Consider the following 21,235-nt stretch of genomic DNA (forward strand, 5'->3'; position numbering starts at 1 on the left):
TCTTCTAAACTGATGTTACAAAGGGGCTCCACATAACATTCAGCCTGTAACTGCACCGTACTCTGCTGGTAAACGGTGAAATAACCCTACAACAACATTGACCGTGTGGTCCACGTTCCCCGGCAGTGTAAAGAAGCAGAAGCTTTCCCAGGACTGAACGTTTGTCAGTGAATATTTAGAAATACAAAATCTCATTCCGCTTGACACATCAACCCTCGCCGCGTTGCAAAGCGTCTCTTTACAAATGTCAGCGGTGAGCGTGTGAATGGTCCGTGGGGAGTCGTGGCGGGGCAAATTGGCTTTGCTCAGCCCAACAGGCTCAGTTCTGGGTGGCACAGGCAGCTAGGCATGAAGGCCGGCTACGAATGAGAAGCATGAAATTATCACAGAGAGGGAGAGAGGGAGGGAGGGAGGGACAGAGAGTGACAGAGAGAAGAAGAAAGACAGAGAAAGAGAGCCAGATAGATAGTGAGAGAGAGAATAGAACGAGATAGAAAGCGAGAGACAGATATAGAGGTAGAGAGAGAGAGAGAGGAGGCAGATAAGAGTGTGTTGTCATGCAGGCAGGCAGGCAGCAGCAGTAGCATCATACTATTGTGTTGAGATCATGCTGGTAATTGCTCTCCCTGGTGTTAGGATTCTGAGGCTGCTAAGGTGCCAGTCGGTGAGAGTGCCCTCCGCATTTGACACCAATATTTACAACACATCCCTGTGCGTCTGCAAACGCATCCCCCCTGCGCTAAGGAAAAGTGGCTGAGCGTTTGGTTCCTCACGGCGAGCACGCAGCCGTCATTAGAGCAGGCAACAGAGGAGGGATGGAGGGGGGCGAGGGGGAGAGCGGGAGAGGAGGGGAGCTCATCTGTCTGAGGAGAGATTGGGGTCAGACGATGGCAGGAACTCTTTTCCTCATGGAAAAAGACTGAGACTGAGGATGAAAAAAGCTCAATGACAAAATGAGAGGTGTGCGACGATGGACACACACCAGCACAGAATGAAAACAAATAAAGAACTTAACAGAAAGAGACACATTCAAAACAGCTTGGACCCAAACAACTTGGACGAAGATTCTGCCAACAACCAGCCCAGCTCTCGCCACACCAGATCCACGCCAGTATCCTGTGTCCCTCGCCAGTCAGTCGACAGTAATGAATTGTCAGTGTTATGCACGGTCTGCAATGGTAGTGCCACTGCCAGCAGATGCACCCATTCATTCTACCATTATATCCTCAGAGCCACATAAATAGATGATGAGACCTATCTCTGCTGGCTAGCTGGCCGGCTAGCTGGTGTCTGAGGAGTCTTAGAGGAGAGCTGATATTGATGTAGAGGAGGAGGAAGAGGAGGCGGATGCTGCCTGTCTCTCCCAGCCTCTCTGAGGAGCTGGCCTGCGCTGTGTTGGAGTGCTAGACGCTTCACTTCCTGTCAGCAGAAACCCTGAGAAAGAGTTTCAGCCGCCACACAGTTATTTCATGTGAGGGAGGGGAGTCGTGGCACGAGAGGAATGTGCTCCACTTTCCCTCCCAGTCAGCCAGAGACGGAGAGCCAGGCAGGCCAGGCAGAGAGGCATGCTGCTGGAGAGACGAGACGACGGGCCGGACGGCCACAGACATATGAAAGAGGGAAAAACACAACAATAACCCCATTGCTCCAGGGAGGATAGGAGGCTATGTGTTTATCAAGAAATCTGCTGTGTTTTTTTTCTCTCTCTTTAGAGACCAGGCCTACCATAAACACTGATATTAAATATACACCAGTTATTCAGGGGAATTACCATCTACGCTAATAGAATGGTCTGGAAGGGGAAGTAATAGTTTACGGCTCCAATAACTATAAATGAGGCAGAATTATCAAGCGTGTTTATGAATTAGCAATGGCTATTCCCCGGTAATGTGTTCAGAGAAGGGGAAAAATACATAAGTGAATATTAAGAGGAGCAATAGATACACAAATGAAGCTAAAGGCTCCTCTGGGCAGAACTACACTCGCTCCTTCATCCATCAGCCTTTCTGTGTCTAGCTGTTATAATAAACAGGCTATTCAGCTGCCGCCGTAACCACAGAGCAAGACGAGCATGGCCTCAAGTAGAGGATTAGAAAAATGGAAGACTGCGCACTTACTACAGTATAAAATATGCTCCTTAATTCTAATGGAAATGTTTTAACCCTTAGGAGTTCATCAATCCATTTGGCGAACTACGTTCCCATCACTTCTCAAGTACAGCATTCAAAGCCATAGTGCCGTCCAGGAGAATCACCACGTCTCTGCAGGGAATGCCAGAATGTCGTCGTGCTCTGTGTTTTGGGCCACAGCCCAGTCCTCTCTGGATATCCATGTTTTCATCAATTACTTTTAAAACAACAAACAGATATCCTGACCTTCTATCCTCCGGCGGCTATTAGATACTCATTAAAAGTCACCTGAAACAATTTGAACCAAATTGATTTCATTATCGGACTCCTCACAGCGACTGTCTGATAACTCAGCGGGAAATTTACAAAGTTAATTGGAAAATAATATATTTTCATTAATTTTTTATTTTCCTCCATAAATGCGCTGGCTGCTGTTCGTGTATCACTGCCAGGGCATTGTCTGGATGAGGCAACAGCAGGCTGGTGAATTGATCGCAATACACACTCGCACTGCTCACTGCATTCAGAAATTGAGGCTGGATGGAGAGGGGGTTGGAGAGGGTGTGTGTGTGTGTGCGTGTAACAATAAACCTGGTCCACCCCGTCACCCCCCCTCACAAGCGGCACGAGGCGAGAGCGTCAGGGGGTTGATTGTCCTCATAATGCCTTGAGCTCCTGGCTGAATGGGCTGGTCGACCTGGGAGTGCCCCGGAAATGGGCTGGCTGTGACTCCCACAGCCTCTCCAGGCCACCCCAGGCGAGCGTGCTCAGCCCAGGCCACTTCCAATCGCTTAAGACATCTGAATCAATCAGCAAGCTGGATGAGAACATGGGCTGGTGGTGCTGAGCGATCAATGACAGCTGGCCTAAAGCAAAATGCATGTCCAGGCTCTAGCCATCCACCTAAGCTCAAGCCACCACACACCCAGGCTCCAGCCACCACACACCCAGGATCCAGCCACCACACACCCAGGCTCCAGCCACCACCCACCCAGGCTCCAGCCACCACACACCCAGGATCCAGCCACCACACACCCAGGCTCCAGCCACCACACACCCTCCAGCCACCACACACCCAGGATCCAGCCACCACACACCCTGGATCCAGCCACCAGGCTCCAGCCACCACACACCCTGGATCCAGCCACCACACACCCTGGATCCAGCCACCACACACCCAGGCTCCAGCTACCACCCACCCAGGCTCCAGCCACCACACACCCTGGATCCAGCCACCACACACCCTGGATCCAGCCACCACACACCTAGGCTCCAGCTACCACCCAACACCCACCCAGGCCTCTCTCAGCCTGTAGAAGGGCCACTAAAGCCTAAGGCTGTGGAACAGTTAACTAATCCTTTATTCATAAACACTTACACTTACACTGGACAAACAATTAGGTGGCAGAAAGAATCACCTTCATTTCTGTTACATTTAATAGACTACAACTGTAACACGTTTTATTGGTCTGTTTTTAAAGCATAGACATATTAAAGCACTGAGAAAGTCCAAAGCAAATCCTTAAATTGCACTGCACGGTCTGTTTCATTTCCCCATGTGTATTTGTCTTGGACAGTGGACAGACAATTGGCAATACTTACACTGAAAGGAGGAATGTGTTGTTTGATCCATAGATAGAAAGAGAATAATAGGGAGAAGAGTCCGTCTCACACTATTTATTCTAATAGTCTCAGTCTGCCCAATACAGACCAGCAGTAAGCTACACACCCAACACAAATGGTTTAGGTCTCACTATTAAGGGTTCCCATTTTTCCCCATGGAGCTCAAGCTCTCTATCTAACCTCAAAGCCAACACCATTGTCAAGGCAGACGTTTTATGGAGGGCAGCCCCGTCCCGGAGCTTTGATCCAGCAGGCCAGACAGGGGTCGTAGTGCAGGCAGGCAGGCAGCCCATCTGGGAGGCAGCAGGGGTAAATGGAAGCACATTGAGCTGCTTTTACAGTTTAAAGGCTCTGAGCAAGCAGCCATTCCTCTACTAGGACCACTGGCTGAGAGCTCCACTCAAAACATACCTCAGTTAGATGGAGGCTTGGAGTCTGCAGAGAGTTCAATGTGTGTGTGTGTGTGTGTGTGTGTGCGTGTGTGTGTGTGTGTGTGTGTGTGTGTGTGTGTGTGTGTGTGTGTGTGTGTGTGTGTGTGTGTGTGTGTGTGTGTGTGTGTGTGTGTGTGTGTGTGTGTGTGTGTGTGTGTGTGTGTGTGTGTGTGTGTGTGTGTGTGTGCGTGTGTGTGTGTGTGTGTGTGCAAAGCAAAACAATATACAATTCATGTTGTGGTCAATATCCAATAGCTTTCAAGTCAGTCACAAGTAACAATATAAAAACAAAATGTCAATCTCTCTGAGGAAACATGGCTTTCTCTTCCATCCCTCACAAATTATTCATGACAAAAGCTCAATTTATTCATTCCATTCTGTTTACTTTATTGCCCTGCTTTTATTCTCCTTTCTTCGCATTTGTTTACAAGAATAAAATCCTGACAGAATGATCCTCTCCACAAGTAAAATAAATCACAGCACTCACACATCATTCAAATTCAAAGAAACATCTAAATTATAGATGGCCCTTTTCCCCCAAATATGCATTTCATTAGCATTTCCTGCCTCGCGTTCTATCTCCACATGCGGGAAGGAGAGAGAGAGAGATGGAGGGAGGGAGGGAATGGGAGCAGGCTCACAGTAAAGCAGGACGTGTCCTCTTTCCCAGGCCTAATTTAGGATTCAATTACAATACTCTTTAAAAGCGTCGACTTCGCAATTAATTATTTTAAGATTAGCCTGACAGTAATGGGCTTGCCACCAACGCTTCCCGACGCAAGACGGCTCGGTTCAGCCACAAGACCTTGTTGCTCTCTCTCTCTCTCTCTCCCTCTCGTGTTCTCTCTCTCTCTCTCTCTCTCTCTCTCTCTCTCTCTCTCTCTCTCTCTCTCTCTCTCTCTCTCTCTCTCTCTCTCTCTCTCTCTCTCTCTCTCTCTCTCCAGAAAAAACATAGATATATAAATCAGTCTGCTACCCTTCCCTCCCTCTCTGTCCTTTCTTTTTTTACACATTGTTGTGTTATATTCTGTTTTTACCTCCGCTTTCTCTCCCGCTCGCTCTCCTTGGCACACGATTGATATTACTATGCTGGGCTGCTTTTATGAGCCACTGGGGCCTGCCGTCAGCCCCAGCCCGGGGAAAAACGCTGACGAATGGCCCCTCTGCCGCCGCCCGCCACCCGCTTGCCACTGCGAGGCGTAAGCAAAAAAATGTCCTCCTCCACTTTGATTGGAGGCAAGTGAAGCATTTCTCTTCTCCGCGTCTGCAGCCTTTCTCCCCTCTCTCTCTCTGTCTCCCTCCTCTCCACTGCCCCCCCCCTTCTCTCTTTATTTCTCGCTGCCTGCCTGCCTGCCGCCTTTGCGCTTGGAAATTAATGTCTTCCCCCCCTCGGCATCAACCAGCCCCTATTCTGTTTATTTAAATATTTGATATGTAAGCAGTCATAAAATAAGTGTCATAACACGGGGAGAATGATATGCGGAAAGGCCATTACGCATAATGGTTTCTGATGCACACAGGGCCCATAGTTTAGCCCAATGGTACACGTGACAGGCCTGAGCAGGGAACCAACCGGGAAGAGATGGGGCGGAGGCGCCCAACATGCAGAAACCAGAGCTAGCTGCATGCCCAACTAGACATCAGCACAGGCCGAAGGAAGGGGGACCCTAACACCGGGAGAATATAGCCTCTCTCAAGCACTATTTACCTCTGAAACACACATTCACAGGACTCCACAATACCCATGCATTAGGACATATGACATCATCTGTGTCCTCTTCTGTAAACTGAGATTCTTCTGCTCGATCTAATTGATCTGACAAGTGACAGAAACCTCTTTGTTTCCCGCTCCTCAGTGCAACTCTGAACAATGTAATATTGACCCACCTGAATTTCCCAGTTGGGCAGCAGCAGTGCTCTCAATGGAGAAGGCTCATCCTAGGAACACAATCACTTCCCTATCGCCTTCTCCTTTGTGCCCGGCCTCATTTCCCTCTCATTTCTCCAAGTGGCAGATGATTTGTATCGGCCTACATGTGCAACACCCAGAGGAGTACAGCTGTTTCAATTCCACCACATAATGATGAAGATATGAAGGGAGAAATGAAGTAAATACATCTCACAGCAGACCCAAGTCATAACAGAGCACAGATAAAGGGCCCTGATCGGTAGAAAACAGAGAGACGACTCTGACCCTGGATTTCTACTTCATCCCAACATACCATATAAACATTGAAAGTGACAATCAGCATAAAAATCCATGACCTAATTAAGAAAAGAAGGGAATGTGAGGATGTTCGTTAAGGTGATGGCATTGGCCTGGCATTTCAATCATCCTCTCTTTAACAAGCGCTCATTAAGCCAGAGGGCTGAGGGTTAGGGGTCACAGGTCAACAAGGGGTGTTTCCACTGACCCCCAAACCACAGTGACTCGCCAAACCACACACACACACACACACACACACACACACACACACACACACACACACACACACACACACACACACACACACACACACACACACACACACAGGCTAAGGACCTCCAGAGCCCAGGTCCCCTCGTCCTCCAGCTCTTCTCGCCCTCCAAGCTCGTAACTATTTCTGATTGGTCTGATTGCCTTATTTCCTCCTCTCCTATGGTGGAACTGTTGATCTTAGATGGATAATGATGCAGCAGGCAGCACAGTCATCCACTAACTAACGACAGCGCTGAAGGTCAACCCCAAAGACTGGTTGACTGATTGGGGAGGAGGACGGAGAGGAGAGTTGACAACATTCTGGGAAAGAGAGCGAGAGCGATAGCTTAGGACAGAGGGTGAGAAGGGTAGAGAAAGACGAGAGAGAGAAGAGCGAGCGAGAGAGAGACAGAGAATCAGATGGACAGTGGGAGACAGAGGGACGACATTTTAGAAATGCCTTCCCTTCAGATCGCAGCAACCACTAAAGCCATGTCTGCAATTCTGTCGCTGTCACTGGATGTTCCAGACTTTTTGGAGAAATGTGCAGGTCTGTGGTTTCCAACACATAAACAAATAGCCACATACGCAGTGAAAATAAATGGCGAGACTCTGTATGTGGTGTAATATACTACTGGAGATGTTGGTATTAAAAGCATTCCCTTACAGTCAACTCCATTTAGGTTAAATGTCAAATGTGTCAGGGTGTGATCATCACGCGCCACCACATCAGTCTGAATACACCGAGGTCCCTTCTAGCCCAGAGCATGTCACAGCCTCCCTACTGGGCAGAGCAGCCCGTTGTAGGCCCAACTATGGACTATGCTAACGTAATCTCCATCAGAGCCCTCTGACATACAGCTAACATTACGGTAACCTTTTTACATGTTGATTCAACAATACCAATGGATGTTCATCAAGAAGACACAACATGGTATGGTGGAGGGAGGTGGTGCTACAACAAGTCTCTGTTTTGTTTTAGCTTTCAGTGAAATATGCCAGAAACCCTGCTTTTGCATTCAATTTTAAATCAGTTGAAGGTGCTTTTGCTAAAACAATATATTTTCCGTGTGTAACTACAGTGTAGGTACAAACCGTTTAGTGAATTTACATATTGATCTATCTGCACCGTATTTCCAAACAAAACCTTCCCTTACTCCCAAATTATTTCTCAAGATTGCACAGAAATACTTGAGCGGGTTCACTGAGTTTGTTTGCGCGCTCACTTACAGAGACACAGCGTCTATATTTTCTCATGCTTTTGTGCCGATGTCCAGTCAGCCAGTGTTTCTGTGTCATACGGTGTGTTGGGGATCTAGATGATATTATTACAGTCTTGATTGGTGTAAATGACAGCCTGTTCCGACAGAGGTGGTCAACACAGTCCCGCGTCTCACCACAGACTCTAAATCGTCATCATCATCACCTTCACATACGGTCACCAAAACAATAGTAACAGTTGAATATTGTCCATCAGACACATAAAACGTCATGGAGACAAACAAGCTGCCTGCCAGACTGCTATGTCTCAATGTGTCGGACGAACAAACTAAAGTCCCCGGCAGCCAGGCGGAGAAGTGTGCCGATCATCACACACACACACACACACACACACACACACACACACACACACACACACACACACACACACACACACACACACACACACACACACACACACACACACACACACACACACACACACACACACACACACACACACACACAGTAAGTGCCGGCCTATCATCTAGCATTCTCCCCTTGGGCAAAGGGGAAGGGGGTGATGTCAGAACGATACTGATATACTCTGTGTATAAATATTGTAGCATACAAACACCTCTCGCTTTTCTCCTCTCCATGAACCCCCTGACTCGTTCCTGTACTGAGGCAGAGGGAGCGAGAGAGGAAGAGGCAGCAAAGGAAGAGAGAGATGCATATGGGAGGATGTAGAGATAGCCCCACTGGGGTATATCCCCTCTTTTCGACTCCCTTTAACCCTCCACTGGAGGACCACATGCTTAGAAAACACCCAGGAGATCAGAGAATAGAGGAGAGGAGATGGGGAGCAAGAGAGGGCTAGTGGGGGAGACAGGCGGGCTGGAACAATAACAAGAAATAGAGAGAGAGAAATCCCTTTTCCTCTGAGAGGAGGGGGTAGTGTGTGCTCTGCTCTCCTCCCATTCACCGGCCGCACGTGGCTAATTTGCATGTGTGAAGGTCAGGGGGATTGTGGGAGGTGAGTGAGGCCCCCGACCTGGCTCCCTGCCCAGCCCAGCTCTCCCCTCCCGCCAGCCAGTCAGCCAGGCAGCCTGCCACACACACAGCACCCCACCGATGGAGGGGAATAGGATAGCTCCAGGATACCAGAGAGAGAGGGGCTGAAATCACCCGACCAACCACTCTGGTCGTAAACACATATTACTGTATAATCATCCCTTTCTTTTGACTTGGAGAGGTTGGGGCAAGTTTCACATGGAGGGCTATAAATACTCTGACATTTCCCCTGTTCACAACTCCCTCTCTCAGTCTCTGAAGTCTGCCCCATGCCTCAGTAGCCCTGTGTGAGTTCAAATGCTGCTGTCGCTGGCTGCTATATTTCCATCCTTTTTCCGATTGCCTCACACTCTCTCTCTCTCTCTCCACAGAAAAGACACTAGGAGGCCCTCTTCACACCCCCGCTGGGAGGAATAACCAAAGAGAAGTTTGGCTGGTGGAGCTGAGGCAGTGTTGATAGGAGCTTCCCTGAAGTCTCACAGACAGACCGACAGACAGACAAGACAGACAGACAGTTTGGAATTGGAAATAAACTCAACACACTATCACAGTTTATTGTGAAATAGACACAAAAAAATATTTCACCTTTATTTAACCAGGTAGGCCAGCTGAGAACAAGTTCTCATTTACAACTGCAACTTGGCCAAAGCAGTGCGACACAAACAACGCAGTTACACATGGGATAAACAAACGTGCAATCAATAACACAATAGAAAAATCTATATACAGTGTGTGCAAATGTAAACTCAGCAAAAAAAGAAACGCCCCATTTTCAGGACCCTGTCATTCAAAGATAATTCGTAAAAATCCAAATAACTTCACAGATCGTCATCGTAAAGGGTTTAAACACTGTTTCCCATGCTTTTCAATTAACCATAAACAATGAATTAACATACACCTGTGGAACGGTCATTAAGACACTAACAGCTTAAAGATGGTAGGCAATTAAGTTATGAAAGTTATGAAAAATTAGGACACTAAAGAGGCCTTTTACTGACTGAAAAACACCAAAAGAAAGATGCCCAGGGTCCCTGCCCATCTGTGTGAACTTGCCTTAGGCATGCTGCAAGGAGACATGAGGACTGCAGATGTGGCCAGGGCAATAAATTGCAATGTCAGTACTGTGAGGCCTAAGACAGCGCTATAGGGAGACAGGACGGTCAGCTGATCGCCTCACAGTGGCAGACCACGTGTAACAACACCTGCACAGGATTGGTACATCCGAACATCACACCTGCGGGACAGGTACAGGATTGGAACAACAACTGCCCGAGTTACACCAGGAAAGCACAATCCCTCCATCAGTGCTCAGACTGTCCACAATAGGCTGAGAGAGGCTGAACTGAGGGCTTGTTGGCCTGTTGTAGGCCTGGTCCTCACCAGACATCACCGGCAACAATGATGCCTACGGGCACAAACCCACCGTCAGTGGACCAGACAGGACTGGCAAAAAAGTGCTCTTCACTGACGAGTCACGGTGTCTCACTAGGGGTGATGGTCGGATTTGCGTTGAAGGAATAAGCGTTACACCGAGGCCTGTACTCTGGAGCAGGGTTCGATTTGGAGGTGGAGGGTCCGTCATGGTCTGGGGCGGTGTGTCACAGAATCATCAGACTGAGCTTGTTGTCATTGCAGGCAATCTCAACGCTTTGCGTTACAGGGAAGACATCCTCCTCCCTCACGTGGTACCCTTCCTGCAGGCTCATCCTGACATGACAATGCCGCCAGCCATACTGCTCGTTCTGTGCGTGATATCCTGCAAGACAGGAATGTCAGTGTTCTGACATTACCAGCGAAGAGCCCGGATCTCAATCCTATTGAGCACGTCTGGGACCTGTTGGAACTGAGGGTGAGGGCTAGGGCCATTCCCCCCAGAAACGTCTGGGAACTTGCAGGTGCCTTGGTGGAAGAGTGGGGTAACATCTCATAGTAAGCACTGGCAAATCTGGTACAGTCCATGAGAAGAAGATGCACTGCAGTACTTAATGCACCTGGTGGCCACACCAGATACTGACTGTTACTTTTGATTTTGACCACCCTTTGATCAGGGACACATACAATGTATGTTAGTCCCATGACTGTGGAACTTGTTCAGTTTATGTCTCAGTTGTTAAATCTTGTTATGTTCATTCAAATATTTACACATGTTAAGTTTGCTGAAAATAAACGCAGTTGACAGTGAGAGGACGTTTCATTTTTGCTGAGTTTAGTAAGATAAATAAATAGGTCATAGTGGTGAAATAATTACAATTTGGCAATTAAACACTGGAGTGATAATGCAGAAGATGAACTGGTCACCATAGCAGAACCCACCTGTAGCACGCGCTCCAGCAGGTATATTTCACTGGTCATTCCCAAAGCCAATTTCTCTTTGACCGCCTTTCCTTCTAGTTCTCTACTGCCAATGACTGGAACGAATTGCAAAAATCACTGAAGCTGGAGTCGTATATCTCCCTCACTAACTTTAAGCATCAGCTGTCAGAGCAGCTTACCGATCATTGCACCTGTACACAGCCCATCTGTAAATTAGCCCACCCAACTACCTCATCCCCATATCGTTATTTTTTTGCCTTTGCACAACAGTATCCCTACTTGCACATTCATCTTCTGCACATCTATCACTCCAGTGTTTAATTTCTAAATTGTAATTATTTTGCCACTATGGCCTATTTATTGCCTTACCTCCGTAATATTACTACATTTGCACACACTGTATATAGACGTTTCTATTGTGTTATTGACTGTACGTTTGTTTATTCCATGTGTAACTCTGTGTTGTTGTTTGTGTCGCACTGCTTTGCTTTATCTTGACCAGGTCGCAGTTGTAAATGAGAACTTGTTCTCAACTGGCCTACCTGGTTAAATAAAGGTTAAATATATTTTTTAAAGGGTTAGGGTTAGTTAACATGCTAGCTAAGTTGTTAAAGGTTTAGGAGTTTGGTTAAAGGGTTATGGTAGTTGCAAAGTAGCTAAAAAGTAGTAAGTAGTTGCAAAGTAGCTAATTAGCTAAATGTATGATGAGATTTGAACACACACTTTGTGTTGCTAGATGTTCATTTTATACACCCACCCATCCTCCCTGACCAACCTCTCTCTTATTGTTTCTGTCTTAAGTAACCTACTGTCTTTATCTGTAATTGAAATGCACTGTATGCAAAACAAATATTTTAAGCAATTAATGTCTATTTCACAATAATCTGTGATATTGGGTTGAATAAAGTTGCACCATATGTATGGTCCAAACAGCCAAAACCCAAACAAAAATAATACTGATTTAAAAAAAATATATATATATAATTAGGGAACTGCTCTGCTTCAAGTTATTTGTCGGCTAACCTTTGACTTTGTTTGTTGTAAGTGCATCACAGGCCCGAACAAAAAGCTACAATTATTTTATTAGCAGCTAATTATATGTACAGTTGACGATATGACTGGTCAATTCTTTATGGCAAATCAGAATTAATTGGCATTTTAAGAAAACCATGTGCAGTCCTGGGATAACCTAGCTGCCAATTACGCTCCTGAGCATTGTGTTTTATCCTGCAAGATGAAAACCCAGGCCGTCTATCAGCCCCTTATCGGAAGCAACAGAGTACATGAACATTTCACTGTGTTGTTCCTAATCAGCCAGTGCTAGGCTGAGCTAAACTGGGCTAGGAGAGCCTGAGATGTAAACAAACCAGCATAAACAAAGCATGGAGGACGAGCAAGGGAAGGAGTGAGCGCTGGAGTTGAGGCTGGCCTGGTATACTAGCGCTGACGAGGCTACTTCTGTCTGAAACCAACTGCGCTGTCACACAAACACACGCACACACCCAAACACTCACCCAATTAAATACAAAATAATGTGCACACAAGCCCAGACAGACAAGCAAGAAAATGAACATAAAACCAGACATACAAGGACACACAATCGAACACACATAAACTACTGAAAATAAGTGAGTAAAAAAAAGACAAAAAGGCATAACTAGACAGAGAATAAAATAAGCAATGTGTTAAATCAGTTAACACTGAAGCAAGAACAGTTTACTTTTATTAAAATAAAATAGTTTCTTTATTGACTAAGGTGTTCTGATTGACCAGCACCAGCCCTGTGTATCTGGACCACTGCCACTCTGTTCCTCTTCTCGTTTCCTCAAACAAATTGGCCAGAGTAATTGAAAATGCAGGACAATGCCATTTAAATGAGCGAACCGCTTCAACTAGGGCTCACCTTCCTGTAGTGTGTGTGTGTGTGTGTGTGTGTGTGTGTGTGTGTGTGTGTGTGTGTGTGTGTGTGTGTGTGTGTGTGTGTGTGTGTGTGTGTGTGTGTGTGTGTGTGTGTGTGTGTGTGTGTGTGTGTGTGTGTGTGTGTGTGTGTGTGTGTGTGTGTGTGTGTGTGTGTGTGTGTGTGTGTGTGTGTGTGTGTGTGTGTGTGTGTGTGTGTGTGTGCGTGCGTGCGTGTGTGTGTGTGTGTGTGTGCGTGTGTGCGTGTGTGCATGCGTGTGTCCCAGTCTGTTTGTTGGTGGCTGGCCAGAAAAGAGAGAGGGAAACAGGCTTGTAAATGAGGAAAGTGTTCTCACACAGCTAGCTCCCAAAGAGAGGTAGTGTGGGGAAAATGAGCTTGAACAAGAGAGATTCTGCCGACAGCTGATTTTGACGTGTTCAAACAAACACACACACAATTTGAGGTGCATAAACATAGATCATGGGCCAATTTGGAGGATCCACACTAGACTGGTCCTGACCCAAAAATCTTGTGGGTGAACTGAGGTACAGCTCACAGTCGATTACAAACCTGTTTTTCCACATGTATACAGTATCTTTGTTAATATGGAACGGCAAACATACAACCTCTTCTCTGGGGTTGAAATAAAATATATTATTATACACTGGGTGATTTGAGCCCTGAATACTGATTGGCTGACAGCTGTGGTATATCAAACCATATACCATGGATAAGACAAAGCATTTATTTTTACTGCTCTAAATAGGTTGGTAGCCAGTTTATAATAGTGATAAGGCATTTCGGGGCTTTGCGTTGCGTCGTGCCAAGAACAGCCCTTAGCCGTGGTATATTGGCCATATACCACACCCCCTTGTGCCTTATTGCTTAATTATACTATTGTATGAAAATATAAACATTATAACCTGAGTTCAATTACAAGCAACCTGTGCATAACATACTGTACATTTTAATAATAATAAGATATATTTTTGAATTTAAATCCTTTAGAGATATCTTCTGCCTGTAAATGAATGTGTATGATCTTGTGTATTTTCCTGCACCCATTATCCAATCTTTAACCCACAGAGGTCTTTAAATAATAGGGACAAATATCATTACTAAAATGTATTTACCAATTACAATTTGAAAGGCGTTATTCTCTGAGGCTGAAGGAGAGGCTTATTATCTAAATGGCTGCACAGCTCGACTATGGTATGTATCATATCCAATCATTACCTTCCAAGGGCTAACTATTATTATAGCCACGGCAGTTCATAATGTTTGGATGGCATGGAAAATTGTAATAAATACACCATACCGCTATTCTGAAACCTGGCATAATCTTACAAATGACTTTGAATGATTTTCCTGTACAGTAATGTAAGACAAAATGTGCGGCATATTATGAACAATTGTGGAATGAAACCTACTGTGGCATGTGGTAATAAAGAGTATTACGAAATAGGCCATCACATTTCCTAAATTATGACTGTACTAAAACTACTTCAGACAAAGAGTTTATGATCTGTTGAATGACATGTCTAAGATATAAAATATGGGCTACAATTACTATGGAATTACTAGGCCCACTACAATGATAACAGTAATCAAGATCCCCCATGCACACAGGTCTTCCTGGGAACTACAGAAATGTACCGTTTTCTTTGGAAGAGGGAGACCGACCGAGAGTAGGCTACACCTCCACTTTGCCCTGGGGTCAAATATCTGGGTCATATTCAGCAGAGCGCATCATTGAGAACAAAAATGCATTCACACATAATAACACAACCAGAGGCATACTGTTTGTATACCACTCTTCTTTATTCAATAGCTTAGAAGATAAGGCTGGGCGATATGACCTAAAAATCATATCTAGATTTTTAGCTTTGTTGCACAATTAAAGGTCAATACACTGCATTTCTAACAGTCAGGAAGAATCTGATAAATTATACCAAGGCTAAATATAAGCCTTAATAATAATTAAATGTTGGTATTTTACCCCCTTTTTCTCCCCAACTTTGTGATATCCAATTACGATCTTGTCTCATCGCTGCATTTACATTACATTTACATTTAAGTCATTTAGCAGACGCTCTTATCCAGAGCGACTTACAAATTGGTGCATTCACCTTATGACATCCAGTGGAACAGCCACTTTACAATAGTGCATCTAAAGCTGCAACTCCCAAACGGGCTCAGGAGAGGCGAAGTTCGAGTCATGCGAAACATGACCCACCAAACCGCTCTTCTTAACACCCGCCCGCTTAACCCGGAAACCCCAATGAGTCAGAGGAAACACTGTTCAACCGACGACCAGAAGTCAGCCTGCAGGTGGTCTGCCCACCACTAGGAGTCGCTAGAGCGCGATGAACCAAGTAAAGCACCCCCGGCCAAACCCTCCCCTAAACTAACCCGGATGACGCTGGGCCCTATGGGACTCTCGGGTTATGGCCGGTTGTGACACAGCCTGGGATCAAACCCTGGTCTGCAGTGGAGCCACTCGGGAGGCATAATTTCATCATTTTGTTTAACCTACTTTTTTTTTGCAATAATCACTAATCTGGCTTTCAAGTCTGTCTATGAAAATGCCCTTTTTGTTACAAAGTTAACACAATGCACATCCACTAATAATGGCCGACTTGTTGTAGCAGGCATTATAGAAATTTTATACATGTCTCAAACAATCTCTCAAGCACAAGCTCACGTGCTAGTGAATAGCCAGCTGATATTTATATTTCAAGTCCAGCCATCGTGGATCTATTTGCTTGCTAACAAGGTAGAACAGTTGAACTGTTATGAACACACCCTTCTGTCTGTCTCCAACTGTTTGAGCAACATAACTTGTTCACTTTGTTTAGATATTGAAATCAAGTGGCCTTCCTGGATAGGATGATGCTTATTTCTCAGCATGAGAACGAGTTGCCAATTCCTTATATAAATGCATATTTTTATACTGATTGCACATGTATAAAACACAGACGAACTCAGTTAGCGCAAAACAGTCTGTGAAGGGCCGGCTCTAGCCTTTTGGGGGCCTCAAGCCCCCCCCCCCACCAAGCGGGCATATATTGTTTTGCGCTCCCCTCTTGACGGCAGAGAGAAAAATGACTTTTATTTGTTTTGACACTGCTGTGCTCCTCGCTGTTTCTTATCTATAGTCACTTTACCTCGACCTACATGTAATATTATCCCAATTACCTCGACTAACCTGTACCTCCACACATTGACTCGGTACCAATACCCCCTGTATATAACCTCGTTATAACCTTGTGAATATGTGGCTAAAATGCTGCTAGTGGTATGTGGTACAGCAATGCAGCACACAACAGAAACTGAGCATTCCTTTTCCACAACATGTTCATTCATACAGTACTCTAGTTTTCGTAGGTTCTGCTCTGTTCTACATTTTGGGAGTTAAGACATAAAAGGGTATCATTAGAAAGGTCTCCTCTATTACGGTGCAATAATGTCTCTGTGTTCCGGTGTCCATTTGACCCATTCTGTCAGACCAAACCTAAAATGGAAATGGGGAGTTTAAACTGCTTGTTGTCAGAAACTAAGAAGTTATCTCTCCATCTTTATTGTAAGTGGCAGGGGGGGGGCTTGGTGTTTGTGTGCAAATGGGAAGGTGCACAGTGCACACAGCACAGAAGGAGACCAAAAAGACAGAATGCTCATAAAAACAAACTAAAATAAAAACCTAATTTGGAACATCGCGCTGAAACATAAAATCGAGTGAATCGAATTCATTCGATATATCGCCCAGCCCCATTAGAAGACGACGTTCTATCTGTAGGCATAGTTGTGAATGGTCCATCCCGCTCTCACCATGCCCCGGGTCGCGCACCTGAACAGAGGGTTCAGCTCGATTTACATTAGCAGCGCTCAGCACACAGTTGGGAGATGGAGCGCCAATCAGATGGCAGATTTGATGTCAACTCAGAGGCAGTCGTCTGGAGAGTATTATAGCCACTTTACCTCCAATTCAAATTCCAAACCTTGCGATGGAGACCAATAGCGCAAGGCGGACAGCGTGGTACACAGACACGTCTCGCCTTTGATAGTCATAGCAGCTATTCTATTTGTGCAAACATCGATTAATAATTAAAATGTATGACATTTTGAAGATAGCAATATGACATTATTGTAATGCAAACCAATATGAATGAATAAAGTCTATAATTCGACGAGAGCCTATACAGCGCGTCCTTCCAGAGGGCGTTTTGCAACGTGTCTCCAACCACGTCAGCAAGAGAGCAAATCTCCAACGCCATTAATTGTTTTTCATTTAAAAAATAATATCTTACACAAATAAAGCTCTTCAATTCAAAAGGCTGTGGTAAAGAATAAACACATAGTATAAGCAAATGCATTGCATCGATTTTAACCAAATAAATATTAATAATGATAATTTTACTCCGTTTTACGCGCCTTTACGCGCAAAATGATATTTAGTTCCCAAGCCTATATTTACGCTTCATGGACTAATAAATTAATTGTGTAAAATAGATGTTATGAATGACTATGTATTGCATACATACGTTACTGACAGGCTATTGTTTTTCTCGCAAGAGTGACCTTGAGCAGATCTGAAACCAGACAGTATTCTCTTCTACAATTACCTGTAGATGAATATTAGAAGTGCAACATTCACCAGCACACAGCATATGTATTTGAAGTCGAGAGAGACAAGTTATTACAGTGCAATAATACATGTAACCTAGGCCTAGTGCATTTCAACAACTCTGCCAGACAGCTCATGCCAGGTGTGACACAGAGTGCCTCTCAAGTTAATGAGCTACAGCTGAGTTTGTAAAACTAGTACTCACCTGTGGTCTGCTGATACCTTGCCCTCCGTTTCCAGGACTCATGGACGGGTGATTTCTCTGTTGCCCTGGCCAGCCATGGGTTGTGGAGCCATACTGAGAAGTCATGTCTTTGCCTAAGCCGATGCCAGCTTGTGGTTGTGCAGAGGGACTGTTATAGTCTTGATGATAGCCACTGCCATAACCTCGCATCATTGGACTTGGAGACGTCAGCAGTTGGTTTAGAGTTGGGGTGGCTCCCGAGGGATGCTGAGTATGTCCTGGGAATCTCTGAAAGCCCCCAACACTTCCACCAGAACCGGAGGAAGCAGCTCCCATAGCAGCCTTGACATGGCCAGCTGGAGTGTTGCTGCCAGGGCCAATCAGCATGTTACTACCCTGTCTGGACGGGGCCATCATACCGTAGCCCGCTCCACCGTAGCCCTGCCGGTAGCCAGGGTAGTGGTTGTACTGGCTGTTGTGGTATCCTTCGTGGGAGTTGTGCACTGGGTCCATGTTGTTGGGTCCCGAGGAGTGCATCATACCAGTGTTTTGTCCGCCATGTTGATCATAGCAGGCCCCTACTCTGGAAGTGCCATAGTAGTTATTAAACTCTGAAATAGCGCTGTTCCCTCCTGCGCTCTGGGGCTGGCTGCTGATGTCGGTCGTTGGTCCCAAGTTGGCATGTTCATACCTGGCACCCATTCGCTCCCCTGGTTTACAGGTATGATCCCCTTCACCTTTACTCAGCATCTGCTGCTCTGTCTGGCTCGCCAAAACACCCCTCTTCCCTCCGTGGTGCTGATTCTCACTCTCTCCCCTTGTCGCTTGGCTATTGTTGATGTTGTTACTTTGTATCTGGCGCTGCTGATGCTGAGGAAACGGGTTAAATTGTGACTGCTGTTGCGGCGGCGTGAGGTGCTGAGGGGGATCTCCACTCACATTGTTCTGTTTGTGGTTTGCTATCAAACCCGTCTCCATTCCCTCCAGAGAGGTCGTCGAATTTGACGATGTTATGTTATTTCCACTCTCCTTCTCCCGTGTGTCAGAATTGTTATTCGGAGAAGTTGAATTGACCATGTTGAGCTCGTTTTGGTGGTGATGGTCTACATTATTCATTGTGTTAGTCCCATCTCCAGCTCCAAGCATTGCTCCAGATCTCGATATAGTTCCTCCTCCCGATTTCCCCGAATGTATCTCTTGACCTAAACTGCCAGACAATTTATTTTTCTTATTGTTAGTTGTCGTCGGTGCTGATGCCACTTGCGCAGCCATTGTCACTTAAACATTTCAGACAGGGACACAGACCCACGAGAAGAACACTCTCACACAAAAAAAAACAGACTGAGGAAAAAGTCAAGCAGGTAAAAAAATATTCAATTGAAAAACGAAGCTCTGTTCTAGCGCTCTAATGCTCGTAATAATCCGCGGTGAAATGAATCGCTGACAGCCGCGGCTGTGGCGCTGTCAGTGAGGCATCATGCTGAAAGTTTGTTGTCCAGGTTTAAATGAAACTTTTTTCCTCCAACCCGGATATGGGTAAGTGCATGTCTCCCGGAGCCCTTCTGGCCCAGCATGGCATGAGAGAGAGTAGGCTCCACCAGCTATTATCCCCCTCCAGGGTCCAACGCGCATCACAAGGAAAACCCGGACTGGAGTTTCCTATGTTATCCATCGAAGGAAAGTCACTATTATTTTGCAATAGACAAATGTTGAATTATAGCATGGTAATCAGGAGGAAATATTTATATTGAAAAGAGGAATAGCCAACATAATATACCACGTTTAATTTTATACCAATATTATGTTGGAACGTAGGCTAGGGCTACCTCTCAGAGTGGCTTGTGTCCTCTAAAGATGGGCAGCTCCATTTTAAATTCATGCCAAAAGTCCAGATCTGGGTTTGAGTGTTGCCTGCTCTACTCCGCTCTGCACTCCCTCGGCTCAATCCAGTTTCTGCAGCTCTGAAAGACAGACACGCAACCACAGACGCTGCTGAGCGCAATAATGTTGCCATCAGAATAAGTACGTAATCACACGCTGTAACTGCCCTAGTCGAGATGTGAAATGTAACCACACACATTTGAATCATCCTCAGCCGTTATGAGCACATTGCTTTGTATCCTCTTGATGTTGAATCGGCTCCAGAATTTAAACACGAGTGACGTCACTGCCCTGGCTTATTATGTCCCTTTATTTTCCCTTTGTCTGTTCTCTCAGCTTGTTTCGTTTTGGGTGAAATGTATACATTGATCTAACGATTTCACGCATAAAGGGTCACACCGGACAGAGCACGGGCCTTCAGAACAGAGTAACTACCAGTGGATTATCTGATGTAAGCCTCTTTTTGTATTTTCTTGGAAAACAGAATTCACCATAGTAAGTACTATGTAACAGACTGCATTTACCATTTGTACTACAATATAATTGCATAAGTCACTCCCTGGTAGTTCCCTACAATAATGACGGGGCCTATGTAATTAATGTAACATTTGGCCAAATATAGTAAAAACATTGGATGCGAAAGTCCTTTTGGGTTTACATAGGTAGAGGGAGAGCAGCTCACTTGACGGAGATTACTAACAGCGGAAACGCTGTATCAAATTGATATGGAGACGGTTCATTACAGAAGTAGGACGGTGATGATAGCAATAATGGCGAAGATTGATGCTGATGAGGATGACAGTGAAAATGGTGAAGATGATGCTGATGATGATGATGACGGCACCCAATCGAGGAACACGTTTCTCGTAAACGTACATTATATCCCATGTCATAGCAAGCTTTTGAATGTGACATTTTGACCTGACTGCTCTGAGTGAATGAGACTCCTCTCGCACACTGTCAACTGCAGCTCCCATCGACAGTAGGGACCTAGAAAGACCCCTGGTGGAGACAGAGTGTATGCACAAGTAGACCAGACATGAAAAAGAACATTGAAGTGAACCTGATGTTATAGTTAAGAAATAAGGCATGAGGGAGTTTGGTATATGATCAAAATACCACGGCTAAGGGCTGTTCTTATGCATAACGCAGTGCCTGGTTACAGCCCTTGGCTGTGGTATATTGGCCATTTACCACAAACTCCCGAATTGCCTTATCGCTATTATAAACTAGTTACCAACGTAATTAAAACAGTAAGCAAGTAGCGGTGGTATGCGGTCTGATATACCATTGCTTTCAGCCAATCAGCATTCATGGCTCCAACGGCCCAGTTTAAAACACTCGTTGGAAAGCAGAAAAGTGAAAGCAAAATACATCAATAGAGTCTCTTCCCCATTAGTCTTGATGGGTCCATATGGTAA

At 45.5% G+C, this 21,235-nt stretch overlaps 1 pseudogene; it reads right to left on the reverse strand.

Annotated features, from left to right (window-relative positions):
• LOC124046349 overlaps positions 1 to 19,493 on the reverse strand; it is a 228,665-nt pseudogene extending 209,172 nt beyond the window's left edge.
• Between the last annotated feature and the right edge of the window lie 1,742 nt (positions 19,494 to 21,235).

The sequence above is a fragment of the Oncorhynchus gorbuscha genome, linkage group LG10 (genome assembly GCF_021184085.1).
Source record: "Oncorhynchus gorbuscha isolate QuinsamMale2020 ecotype Even-year linkage group LG10, OgorEven_v1.0, whole genome shotgun sequence".
Lineage (NCBI taxonomy): Eukaryota > Metazoa > Chordata > Actinopteri > Salmoniformes > Salmonidae > Oncorhynchus > Oncorhynchus gorbuscha.